This window comes from Pseudorasbora parva, chromosome 6 (genome assembly GCF_024679245.1).
Source record: "Pseudorasbora parva isolate DD20220531a chromosome 6, ASM2467924v1, whole genome shotgun sequence".
NCBI classification, from domain to species: domain Eukaryota; kingdom Metazoa; phylum Chordata; class Actinopteri; order Cypriniformes; family Gobionidae; genus Pseudorasbora; species Pseudorasbora parva.
In genome coordinates this window covers 51,829,632-51,842,825 of record NC_090177.1, presented here as the reverse complement: position 1 = coordinate 51,842,825, position 13,194 = coordinate 51,829,632, and the positions used below count along the sequence as shown (strand labels likewise).

Sequence of the window (13,194 nt, the reverse complement as noted above, 5' to 3'; positions counted from 1 at the left end):
AAATGTGAAATGAAGACAAGGACAACTGTTATTATGCCTTGAGGTTGTCATTTCCTGCATAACATGTCTGAGCTTTATTACAAATATTTTCCTTAAGTATTCTTTCTGCGGCTGAGACTTTCTGTGATTTTTGTTTTGGGTTATTGATTGATTTCTTGTTTAATTTTTTATATATTTTTTACTATTTAGAGAAGGTCTGTTCAACTAGGGGTTATTCATTTATTGTGTAAAGGAAGTCCATTGCCATTGATATGTGTGGGTTTTGCATATGGTATGTTTGTATATCAAATTAACTTAATCAGCAAACGGGTTTGAAGAAAGAACTCTTTATTGAAATGACTGATTGTGTGAAGTAATACAGTTGATCCCTCCTTCAAAATTTGGATAGCTGTTTTCTTTGTTAGAGAGACAGATTATCAGTTATAGTGTATTTAAGCACTCAGTTTTCCACAGTTCACGGTTCTGCATTGTTAATGTTAATGTGTATTTAACCCTCTCGCTGACAGCCTGGCATATTGATAGATTTTAGGGCTGCAGCTATCGATTATTTTTGTAATCGATTAATCTAGACTTGATCGATTAAACAAATAATAATTACTTTTTTCTTTATTAAAGAGCAATGCTAAATATATTAAAAATAAGACAGGCATCTTAAAATTAACATCTAATTAGTTTTCTTTTTAGAAAAATGTAGTTTCATTGCTGAAATTGCATACATTAATAACTGTGAAACTAAACAATTTGAGTGCATAAAATTGCCATATTATATTGTATAACAATCTATTTCAAATTACTTTAAGAAGGTGAACATAATTAAATGTAAAACTAAACCTACAACCAATAAACCAAAATAATAGTAATATAAATAACAATAATGCCTAAACATTGTCATTTTGTGCAAATTAACTTTCGTGTTTCAGTTCAGACACAGCCTAAGCATACATAATGTCTTCTGGAGGCTTTGTGGCTTTTGTAAGAAGCTAAAAATATTGGACAGGAGGGACACTCAAAATAAAACCAAGAGTAGAGATGCGTGGATCAGCTCTAACGTCACTGGATCCGCTGTTAAAAACAAACCATCCACCCGCACCCGATCGGAACACATTCAAATCCTTTAAAAAATGTTAAGCGCGATGTCATCGTCACATATTAGTTACACTGAAGTAAGTTGTTTTAAAAACTTTAAAAAAAAACGTATTTGGCAAAATAACATTTCACTACAAACAGTGATGACTGAGATGGCAGAAAAAATTTGCACTGCGCTCGTTTTCTTGTTTGTTTCTCTGTGAACTATTTTCTGAAAGAGGTAGTTTCTCACATCTCTAATCATTATCTTTAATGTGACCACATCCACCATATTCACAATGTAATCACCTTTGTGAGCAAATGTGTAAACGCCTGCATCAGCTTGATAAACAAAGCATCAAGCATCATCATTCCTCTGCTTTTTATCAAGTTTGGAAGAATATGCTGTGAGGAATAAGCCTTGAATTTACCTCAGTACAAGACGAGCTGCGAACTGTATATATTGACTAAAATATGTGAAATCGACTGAAACATGCTGAAATATCCTCTCTGGACTCGGCACACGGGCAGGATCCCTCTCTGGACTCGGCACACGGGCCGGAGCCCTCTCTGGACTCGGCACACGGGCAGGATCCCTCTCTGGACTTGGCACAAGGGCCAGAACCCTCTCTGGACTCGGGCAGGATCCCTCTCTGGACACGGCACACGGGCCACAACCCTCTCTGGACCCGGGCAGGAGCCCTCTCTGGACTCGGCACACGGGCAGGATCCCTCTCTGGACTTGGCACATGGGCCGGAGCCCTCTCTGGACTCGGCACACGGGCCGAAGCCCTCTCTGGATTTGGCACACGGGCAGGATCCCTCTCTGGACTCGGCACACGGGCTGGAGCCCTCTCTGGACTCGGCACACGGGCAGGATCCCTCTCTTGACTCGGCACACAGGCCGGAGCCCTCTCTGGACTCGGCAAACGGGCAGGATCCCTCTCTGGACTTGGCACACGGGCCACAACCCTCTCTGGACTCAGGCAGGAGCCCTCTCTGGACTCGGCACACGGGCAGGATCCCTCTCTGGACTTGGCACACAGGCCGGATCCCTCTCTGGACTCAGGCGGGATCCCTCTCTGGACTCGCCACACGGGCAGGAGCCCTCTCTGGACTCAGCACATGGGCAGGATCCCTCTCTGGACTCGGCACACGGGCAGGATCCCTCTCTGGACTTGACACACGGGCCGGAACCCTCTCTGGACTCGGGCAGGAGCCCTCTCTGGACTCGACACACGGGCAGGAACCCTCTCTGGACTCGGCACACGGGCAGGAGCCCTCTCTGGACTTGACACACGGGAAGGAGCCCTCTCTGGACTCTGCACACAGGCCGGAGCCCTCTCTGGACTCTGCACACAGGCCGGAGCCCGCTCTGGACTCTGCACACAGGCCGGAGCCCGCTCTGGACTCTGCACACAGGCCAGAGCCCTCTCTGGACTCGGCACATGGGCAGGATCCCTCTCTGGACTCGGCACACGGGCAGGATCCCTCTCTGGACTCGGCACATGGGCCGGAGCCCTCTCTGGACTCGGCACACGGGCCGGAGCCCTCTCTGGACTCGGCACACGGGCCGGATCCCTCTCTGGAGTTGGCACACGGGCAGGATCCCTCTCTGGACTCGGCACACGGGCAGGATCCCTCTCTGGACTCGGCACACGGGCCGGAGCCCTCTCTGGACTCGGCACACGGGCCGGAGCCCTCTCTGGACTCGGCACACGGGCCGGATCCCTCTCTGGAGTTGGCACACGAGCAGGATCCCTCTCTGGACTCGGCACACAGGCCGGATCCCTCTCTGGACACAGGCAGGATCCCTCTCTGGACTCAGGCGGGATCCCTCTCTGGACTCGGCACACAGGCAGGAGCCCTCTCTGGACTCAGCACATGGGCCGGATCCCTCTCTGGACTCGGCACAAGGGCCGGAGCCCTTTCTGGACTCGGGCAGGAGCCCTCTTTGGCTTTGGCACACAGGCCGGATCCCTCTCTGGACTCGGCACACAGGCCGGATCCCTCTCTGGACTCAGGCAGGATCCCTCTCTGGACTCAGGCGGGATCCCTCTCTGGACTCGGCACACGGGCAGGAGCCCTCTCTGGACTCAGCACATGGGCCGGATCCCTCTCTGGACTCGGCACACGGGCTGGAGCCCTCTCTGGACTTAGGACACGGGCTGGAGCCCTCTCTAAACGCTGGTCAGTGGCTTGGAGCTATCACTGAAACAGGGAGTATTGTCGACAGTGGAACCCCCTCAGAGACTCGAGGACCTGGCTTTACAGCATAGATGCCAGCTGCTTGCACTGATATCAGTGGTGTGTCCTTCACACTTGAAGCCAGTCTCAAGAGCCTAGGGAAAACCATAATTTCTTCATGTGTAGCACTTATGACAACCGGGAACACAGATTGGGCATCCCTGACAGCTGAAGACTTTGGTGAGGCACCCGTGAAGGCTGGTGACTAGTGTAGTTTCTATGGTAGCTGGAGGTTCTGGAAGGTCTGCTGAGAAGACATAAGGCTCTGGACTGGCGGGCATCTTGTCCGAGGACATAGGCTCGGCGGCCATCTTGTCAGAGGGCACAGGCTCTGCGGCCATCTTGTCCGAGGACACAGGCTCGGCGGCCATCTTGTCCGAGGACACAGGCTCGGCGGCCATCTGACGTTTCGACGCATTATCGAGATCCCGAAGCACAGATGTTTCGAAACACTGCTCCGAAATGTGATTCGAAACACCCATGTCACGTGACTATGGAAACTTCATGAAACTTCAAAGTGTTTCATCAGGTGGCACCTGTCGAACCTGCTTTGATTGCAAGGGATGGGAACAAACCACACAGTCACACATCTGTAGGAACATATTTCGCCACAGTTTAAAAGTGAAGGTAATCCATCTTCACCTCATGGGTTTTGTTAGCCTAGAAATCTAGACGCACCCTAGCGGCAGCAAATTTAATCTGCCCGCAAGTGTCGTCTAGGAACTCTCAATACCCTTCTGAGCTGTATTCCCCTCACTCTGGACGGGCCAATCACATCGTGTATAGAGTCGGTCGGCGGAGCCATAATGACGACGGCCGAGTTGCGCTTGCGTGCTTCTAGTAAACACAGAAACTGGCGAACGGCGGCGGTCTTTTGAATTAGCTTTGACTGCGATTCTGGAAGACTTGGAGTTGAGCTTTTCTCTGAGAAAAGAACAAAGAACGGCACTGAAGTCATTCTTAAAAAGGGAAGATGTGTTCGGAGTTTAGCTGACCGGATACGGTGAATGTTCAATCTATCAACAAGCTCGGTTTCACGTTCGTTGCTCTGGTTGGTGTAGCGCTATCCTATCACGTGCAGAGGGAGTTTGAAAGACAGCCGTTTATCCCGCCCCTTTGGATTGAGCTGTCAATGGTGAGTTTCCAGACCAAACATCTTGATGTGGGTCTGGCTTGTCAGGCTAGGGTTTTGTGAGAGGAGATACATTTTGTGATAGCGGTGATTTTGTGATATACATGAGATTTATATTGCGCTTGGGTTAGTTATATTTAGGCTAGATTTAAATTAAATATATTGACTGATATAAACAGTGGCATATTGATAGGATAGATATAGGTGACACATTCATATATTCTAAGTTAGATATTGACAGATAGCACAGCATAAGATTGAGATGTTCAATTATATAGATATAGATTATAGGCTATAGGCAATAGATATATATTCATAGTTGATATAGATATAGATATGGAGGCTTACATGAATGAGATGACATTCATCTGTGGTGTGGGAGCATTTACATTTGGAAACACCAAATAAAGTGAGGTATGATATGTGATAGCCTACTGCTACAATACATCATCCATGATGCGCAATTTGAGGAGCACTCATCCTGCCATTTCGGAGGGTGCAGAGGATGGTAATATTCCCCCTGTACCTAGGCCTGCTACTGACACTGCTGGGCCATCTAAGCAAGGTATGCATTGTTTGAAATATAATTCGGATTAAATAACAGTGTTGTTGGGACACTGTTTAGAGAGTTGGTGATTAATTTCAGTCTTCATTTAACTTTATGGAGATGAGTCATCTGAATAATTGTCACTTATACTTCATATATGCTGTCAGTATATACTTTGTAACTAATTGTTTTTTAGTTTTCATTCAGAGCCCACAAATGCAAACATCCGGCCCATCATCATCCTTGTCATCATCAACATCACCAGCAGAAACCCAGTACGGTTTTTGGGAACTATTTGATAGCCGTATCCATGAAACCCAGACGATACACAGTGCTACAGCTGATGCAACAGTAGAAGTGAAAAAGTACCTCAAGGATGCGTTTTTGCCCAAACGCATGATCCATTAACTTACTGGAGAGAGCAGTAATTTCCCCTCATTTGAACAGTATGTACTTGTCAAAAAATATTTGTGCATGTCAGCAACAAGTGTCCCTTGTGAAAGTGTCCCTTTTTTTTAAAAGCTGGAGAAATTATATGTTAAAAAAAGTAGTTGACTGCAGAGCAATTAATATTTTTGAATAAAAATGTTATGTTACAACTGTGACACATTGTGGCTGTATTTATTTTATTAATCTTCATTTTTCATGACAAAAAAACTAAAATTATTCACAACAAGGGGGCTACAGGTTACAAAACCAAGTAATAGTCAGACAGATGGTAATTATTATTAATATTTTTTTACATAGATCACTCTCAAAGTTATTTCAGATCAATACATGCAAGTGACCACTAGATGGCTTCATGGAGACGGGGCGGTTGTTGTTTCGAAGGATTATGGGTAATGTAGTCTTTAATGGAGTGACAGTCCGGGGTGGAGTGCTCTCTGGTGGTAATCAGGGGCACTCTCAAGGGTGAATCGTGACAGTTGTACAATACAAGCATGTTTTTATGCTCAATCATATAAAACATAATATGATATTAAAGTAATATGAGTGTTTAAATCGTAACATGATGAACATTATGATGTTTAGACCAGTGTTTACTGTGAAACTGTGTTCATGGATATCTGTTCCAACAGAGACGTTTATAATGTGCCAAAGAATAATGTTTGATGGTGAGGAGCTGCCGTGTGATCAGAGTGGTTCGATTAGTTCAGTAAAGGCTGCTCCATCTCTGCACTCGCTGTGAGTTTGAATCAGTTATGATGTGAATATGAAAAGCAAAACATACTAAACATTACATGTTATTACCCCAAACAGTCGAGTGTTTGCAATAAATCCATTTGGGATCTGAAGTGGCTCCTTATCACAGAATGAGGTAAATAGAATATTATTTTGTAGTATTCTATACTGTAATTAATGATGTATTTATATTTTTGTTATGAAAATGCTTGAGAGGGTTTGAAGAATGTATTTGCTCGGGTGGCAGGTGCATCTTAGCATCCCATATGAAAAAAACCTGTATGGTTCATATACAGAAGACATATATGTTCCAATGTATATGTTCTCTTCAAGGATTGGAGGCAGTCAAAGCCGGACTAAAGCGCCTGAAGTGTGAGGTCCGTTGCAGTCCTCAGTTCATCACAGGATCACAGGATCATGACCAGCCTCGTGCAGCTCCCAAAGTGCCTGGGCCTGATAAACGTGGTGGCGTGAGGTAGGGTACACAGGCATGGTAGGGTTAGGATTAGATCCCACGAGTACCTACAGGCCCGTGAAGGGAGACACGAGTTCCCCCCTGAGAACTATAGTGGAGTTAGGGAACAGATGCTAAGCAATGGCCTGCTCCACGGGAGGAACCTGCATGCAACTGTTAGCTGTGAAGGGTGGTGAGGGAGGAAGAGCCACTGGGCCAGTTTCTGTTGTCCACAACCCAGTGAGCTCCTCATGCACCTCTGGGAAGAAAGGGACCAGGGTGGGGCAATGGAAGCCAGCATGGGCCATTCAGAGAAACCAATCATCCAGCCCTGAGGGGTCCACACGAGTCTGATGCTCCAGAACTGTATCGGCACAGCTCTGATGCAGCGATGCTCATCCAGTAGTCAGGGGGAGCACCAAAAGATATGATTGGTACTGTGGTGCAAATTAATTTTGTTTATGCAGATTGTATTTACTTTATATTATGTATGTGTTTGCATAACAACAGACAACTGATCTTAGTGGAAAATTACTGTACATTATCTCATGTGTCAGACAAGACAAACTGAAATTGTGTTTGCAAGTGTGTTGTTAGGTGTTACATGGCTATATCCTTCGGTTTATTAGAAGTGGCTCCTCTGCATGGGGCATAGAGAATGAGAGATGGGTTTTGCCTCCTTATATGGTACATATCTTTCATTTCCTATTTTGCTAACAGGAACACATTAGGGTGAGGGGTAAGAGGTATATAAGTAAGCTTACACTGGGTGAGGCTGTCCTTCTCTGTAGAAACTTTGTCTGTATGTGAATGGCCTTCTTGCAAGAATAAAATACTTAGAAGACAATTGGGTTTGGTTTTCATTACAATCTCACCGCTAAAGAGTTAAAAATTTCCCGACAGTACACATCTGGAGGGAGGCACAGCTCTACTGGCTGATGCAAGCTTTACCTGTGAATCTCTTCTAGAGGAACTGCTCTCCTTGGGGCTGAAGCATGCCGGAGAATGGCCGCGGCAACACAGACAGGAATGTAGTGCAGCCTGCCATGTGCGCACTCTCACTCTCTTTAAAAGCACTCCTTATCAGCTGTAAAAACAGCCTTTTAGCGCTCTCCACAACCATATCATACCATCTGTGAGAACAACCATTGTATTTTTTTCTCACACACAGAGATAAGCAAACAGAGAGAGAAAGAAAGAAGAAAAACACGACCCCGTTGCTGTGCCGTTACCCCAAACCAACCAGGAGAGATTCGATCCGCAGAGCACTCGTTTTTTCTTTATGCTTTTCACAAGTTCACACTTACATCAAATTAAATAGAGTAAAGATTATGAGTATTTGGCGTCCTGTCCGGGGGAGGGCTCTGGGCTCTGAATTTTGGCCCGAACCCAGAGTATCCCCCACCATTAGAGACTGTAATGTATTATGGTTTGCTTCAATTGTGTTTAATTAGGTTTAATTATCTGCACGTGCTCCTCCTGAAATTTGTTAATAACACATCACGTAGAGAGCAGGAAAAGGTTCACTAGTTGGCTTCGACGCAAAAAGGTAATTTGATTCAACCAGCTGCTTCTCATTTATACCCGCGCTGCGAGGCAGAGCAGCTGCTGCCATCATTGCATGGCTATATGCATTGGCTCGTTACACTCAAAGTAGATCGGCTGTCGGGTGAGATTCCTATTCATCGGTCTTTGATGTAGAGTCAAGACTGACCAACTAAATGGGAACGCAATTTCTCATGGATTATTAAAACAAAGGAAACATTTTGAAAGGTATATCTCAGAGGAAACAAAAAATAAAGATACTTTATTACTATTTAGAGCATTGGAATCGCTAAACAAGGGTTAATTGATACATTTTTGTGGAAAACTACAAAAATTTACCAGAATTGACATTTTTGCACTTGTTTTGCTAGTAGCTCATAATTAGCATTACATCTCATTCTGCCTGCACGGGTCACACACAGAAATATAATAGTTAAGATATAACATAATAGTTTAATATGACCTTTCACTTTCTAGTCTCTCCAGTTTCAACTTCATGGTTTCACAACTTCTTACATCTATCCTCTGAAAAACGTAAGTTTTCCTTTCAGTAAACATGTAGATTGATTTGCTGTGAAGCTTTGCTCAGCCTTTACTCCAACACAATAACACTGACACTGCATAAAATCACATCTTACCTGTAGTCTCTGTTCTTGATATGGTGAGTCTGAAGCTGATCTAAAATCCGTAGGGATATTTATAGTCCTGCTATGAGGGAATGCCTCATGAAAACATCCAATGTCAGGAAATGTTGATAAAGATTGGAGGGAGGAGGTGGCCTGTGGCCGGAGTCAATGCCCTTTGACCTTGAAATGCTTTCTGCCACTATAGTACAATAATTTTGTGTGAGGTATGGAGTAGAATTTATTAAAGATATTAATTAAAACATTGAATAAGCTTTATAAAAAAGGCAGTTGCTGTGAATGAAACATTTATAATAAAAATAAATAATAACAGATTTTATTTATAATGCACTTTTCATTCCGAAGAATCTCAAAGTGCAACAATGGAAAAGGAAAAAATAACAAAAAATGAATAAAAAGTAAACATATAGAAAAATAAAAACAATCAACACAAAAGCCTTTCTGAACAGAAAAGTCTTCAGTTCAGCTTTAAACTGGTCCAGGCTCTGCACTGCTCTCAGCTCAGAGGAGGCGGTTCAGCAGAAAGCTCGATCTCCAATCTCACACACACACACACACACACACACACACACACACACACACACACACACACACACACACACACACACACACACACACACACACACACACGGTACGAAGCCTGGTGGTGAGGACCTGAAGAAGCAGGTGGCCTGAAGTTCTGAGGGTGCAGAGGATTTGAGACTGATGAGTTCCTGTAGACATGGTGGTGCGTGTCCGGTGATGCATTTATGTGTTAGCAGGATGATTTTATAGTCGATCCGGGATGAAACGGGAAGCCAGTGCAATGAGTGTAGGATGGGAGTTATGTGACCATATTTACGGACTCTCATAAGGACTCTGGGAGCGTTGTTCTGGATGTATTGAAGCATCTGGATATTTATGGCAGAAATCCCACTGAAGAGTCTGTTGCAGTAGTCCAAAAATATATATTTATATATACAGAAGGTCCCAAGGTGGACCAGAAACGCCACCTGTGGCTGAACCTGGCAGACATGCGTGAGTCCAACAGTGTGAGGAACATTGTTGGACTCACGCATGTCTGCCAGGTTCAGCCACAGGTGGCGTTTCTGGACCACCAAGGTGGACATCGCCTGACCCAGGGAGCGTGTGGTGACTTTTGTCGCCCTGAGGGCGAGGTCCGTCGCCGTGCGCAGTTCCTCCATAACGCCCTGGTCGAAACTACCCTTGTACAGTTCCTTTAGCGCTTTGGCCTGGTAGACCTGCAGGTGCGCCATGGCATGCAAAGATGATGCAGCTTCCCCACAGGCTGTGTAAGCCTTGCCCATTAGACCGGACGAGAACTTACACGCCTGGGAGGGGAGACGTGGGTTAGCCTGCCAATCTGCAGCAGACCTGGAGGGTCTGTAGGGTGTCATCCATGATTTTGTGAACTCCTGATGCACTTCTGGGAAGAAAGGCACCGAGGCGGGGTGCTGAGAACCAGTGCAGGCCGTCCAACCGCAAAGGTTCGGGTGGAGGGTTCCACTCAAGCCTGACACTTGTGGCGGCCCAGGAAAGCATAGCCGTGAGCTCTGGATCAGACTCGGGCAAAGCTACCACACCCGAAGGGGGCAACGCAGCCGGGTCCTCATCTCAAGAGTCCATTAGCTCATCCCCCGATGCAGCGATCGAAATCATGTCCTCAGCCGGAGCCCCGAAAGTCACGGCCGGCCCCCCATGGGAAGGACCAGGCTCTTCTCGCGGAAGCTCCACCGGTGCAGTGGAGGGGGGAGGGGCATGAGGAGCCTGGTGACCCGTCGGGGAAGCCCTCAGGGTAACCCTCAGGTCTCCACCAAAGGCATCAGGCAAAGTAGCAGCCCTCTGCTTTGCAGCGGGAGGACCACTAGATCAGGGGATGTGCAACGGGACTCCGCCTCGTTTGAGGTATTTGAGCCTAGACCGTAATACTGCAATGGTCATGTTCCCACAGTGTGAACATGAGTCATCCATGAACGCCAACTCAGCGTGCTGAACACCCAAACACATGAGACAGCGATCGTGACCGTCAACTGGGGACAGAAAATGATGGCATCCAGAAACACACGGTTTGAATGACATCTCGAAAAAAACGCAGGGTCAAACAGTGTAGCTCTTTTAGAAGGAAAAATTAGCTCTTCTAGTTGTGCTGAAGCACTCAGGGAGTTGGCAGCGGCCCGACACAGTCCAGTAGTGCAAGCCTGTGTGAGCACTCAATATGCGGGAGACGCCCAGCGAGTCCAACAGTAACCAGGGAAACGCTCAGCGAACCAACAATAATCTCGGGAAAACCCGCTGAAGTGTGCCTTCACACCAGCACTGGAGAACATAGCAAACCCTTCTCACTCTCTTCACAGAAAACAGCAGCTCCGAACAGCAACCACTCGGCTCCAAAGATGAAAGTGAGGATGCGGTATTTCACTTCTGTATTTATACCCGTACCGCGGGGCAGTGCGTGAACCGTATGCCAACTTTATTGGCTCGTTTTTTACACTCGAAGCAGATTGGTCTCTGAAAATAATCCCCAATTCGTCGGTCAGTTCCGACGTACGTCGAACGTGACCCACTGATAGGGCATGTGGACTGGAAATGTGTTATTCTAATATTATTTTATTCATAATTGGATATATAATGTGTTTGTGAAGTTTAAGTGCATGAGAGAGTTATGTATATGCTGCATGAACATACGCTGGTATCATATGGCAGACACAGGGGGAAAGAGACAATTTTGCTCATACAGGAATGTGCATACATGTAACACGTGGCATAAAGTGACATATCATCGACTGGTGGAGATATTCTTTATATGGAAAGTGGATTGTGAAACACGTGTAAGCATGAAGCATACATGCTATTTTAACCATAGGATGCAAGTTTTGCTACCTTGTCAGGAATTGCAGATCCTTTTTTCAGAGGTATATAATGCTCACTGTTAATGCACTGCCTCAGAGAAACAGAGAAACATACAGCTGGCACGAAGACAACAAGTTTCTCTCCTATGCCTGATAGATATGACAATAAAGAGCTTTTTGACAAGGCAACTGGTAACTGGTCCTGTGATTTTATCATAACGGGGACAAAGCTGTAATTACAGATCAACAGGGAACATACTTTTACAGCAGCGAACATTTAAAAGTAGGCTATATAAGCTTAAATATATAATTTTAGTGAAACTGGTACTTTGTTGTGCCAAGAGAGATTTTGAAACATTTCACCTGCTTGTACTTTAGCTTTTGCCACAGATATATTTTATGTCCTGTAAATGTGTTGTATTTATGATAATCCGCATATTCCCGTGTATGGTTCATCATGTAAGTCCTCTGTGACCAATGTTGTTTGTCTGTTAATGGTTTACCATTTTCTGCTGAATAATGATCTTATTCTCTGTCACAACAGATGTTTGCAGTGCTAAGGTCACAAGGGTTGATTTAGGACAGTGGACCTCGAGGACCAGAGTTGAAGAACCCAGTACACACAGTCATGGACTATTTGCACTGAGCTTCATGACACTCTTTAACATCTGCTTTCAGAACAGTGTTGTGATGTGGCTTAAAGAAATTGAGGAACCAGAGACTTCAATGTTTCAATGAGCCTTGTGTGTAAAGTTTAACCCTCAACAAATAGTAAGCCACAAATCAGCATACAGTCGGCAAACACATAACATACACAGCCATTCAGGTGCAAGGGCAATACCAAATAGTTCAGACTTTCATAATGTAGTAATAAATGTGAGATGAAACAGTACTTAAGTGCAATGTTGATGAAGCCACATCAGCCTGCAAATAAGTCTCCTAGCAGCCTTTTCTACGTGTAAAAATGATTAAGGAAGGAAGGTTACTAAAAAATCTACTAATAATGTCACTGATTAAACCCTCTGCCTATCACTCAATAAAATAATGTCACTGCTGAGAGTTTTTGAAAGTTCTATATTTTGTAGGTTTAATAACATTACATTCTTACTCGGCTTAGCAGAAACAAAATTAGCAAAATCCAAACTGTCAACAAGCTTCCATGGATTTTTGATATATATATATTCCCAGACGATGGTGTATGCATGCATGCCCTCTGTACCCTGTTCAAATGTTGTCTTTTGTGTGTGTGTGTGTGTGTGTGTGTGTGTGTGTGTGTGTGTGTGTGTGTGTGTGTGTGTAATATATCTATACACACACACACACACACACACACACACACACACACACACATATATATATAATATATTCCCAGACGATGGTGTATGCATGCATGCCCTCTGTACCTGTTCAAATGTTGTCTTTTGTATGAGGGAAGAGCAAACACTGACAGTGGTGCCGAGAAGTGCTCTTGATGAGGCAATCATGGCAGCCTTTTATGGTCAGTCAATGCTTGGTGAAAGAATCCACTT

At 45.0% G+C, this 13,194-nt stretch overlaps 1 protein-coding gene across 1 annotated transcript in view; it reads right to left on the bottom strand.

Annotated features, from left to right (window-relative positions):
- Nucleotides 1-8,916, bottom strand: part of LOC137079577 (cytolytic toxin-alpha-like) — a 146,869-nt gene extending 137,953 nt beyond the window's left edge. The window contains exon 1 of the mRNA XM_067447521.1: nucleotides 8,811-8,916. The gene's annotated coding sequence lies outside the window, so the exon portion shown is untranslated. The remainder of the gene's footprint in view (nucleotides 1-8,810) is intronic.
- Between the last annotated feature and the right edge of the window lie 4,278 nt (nucleotides 8,917-13,194).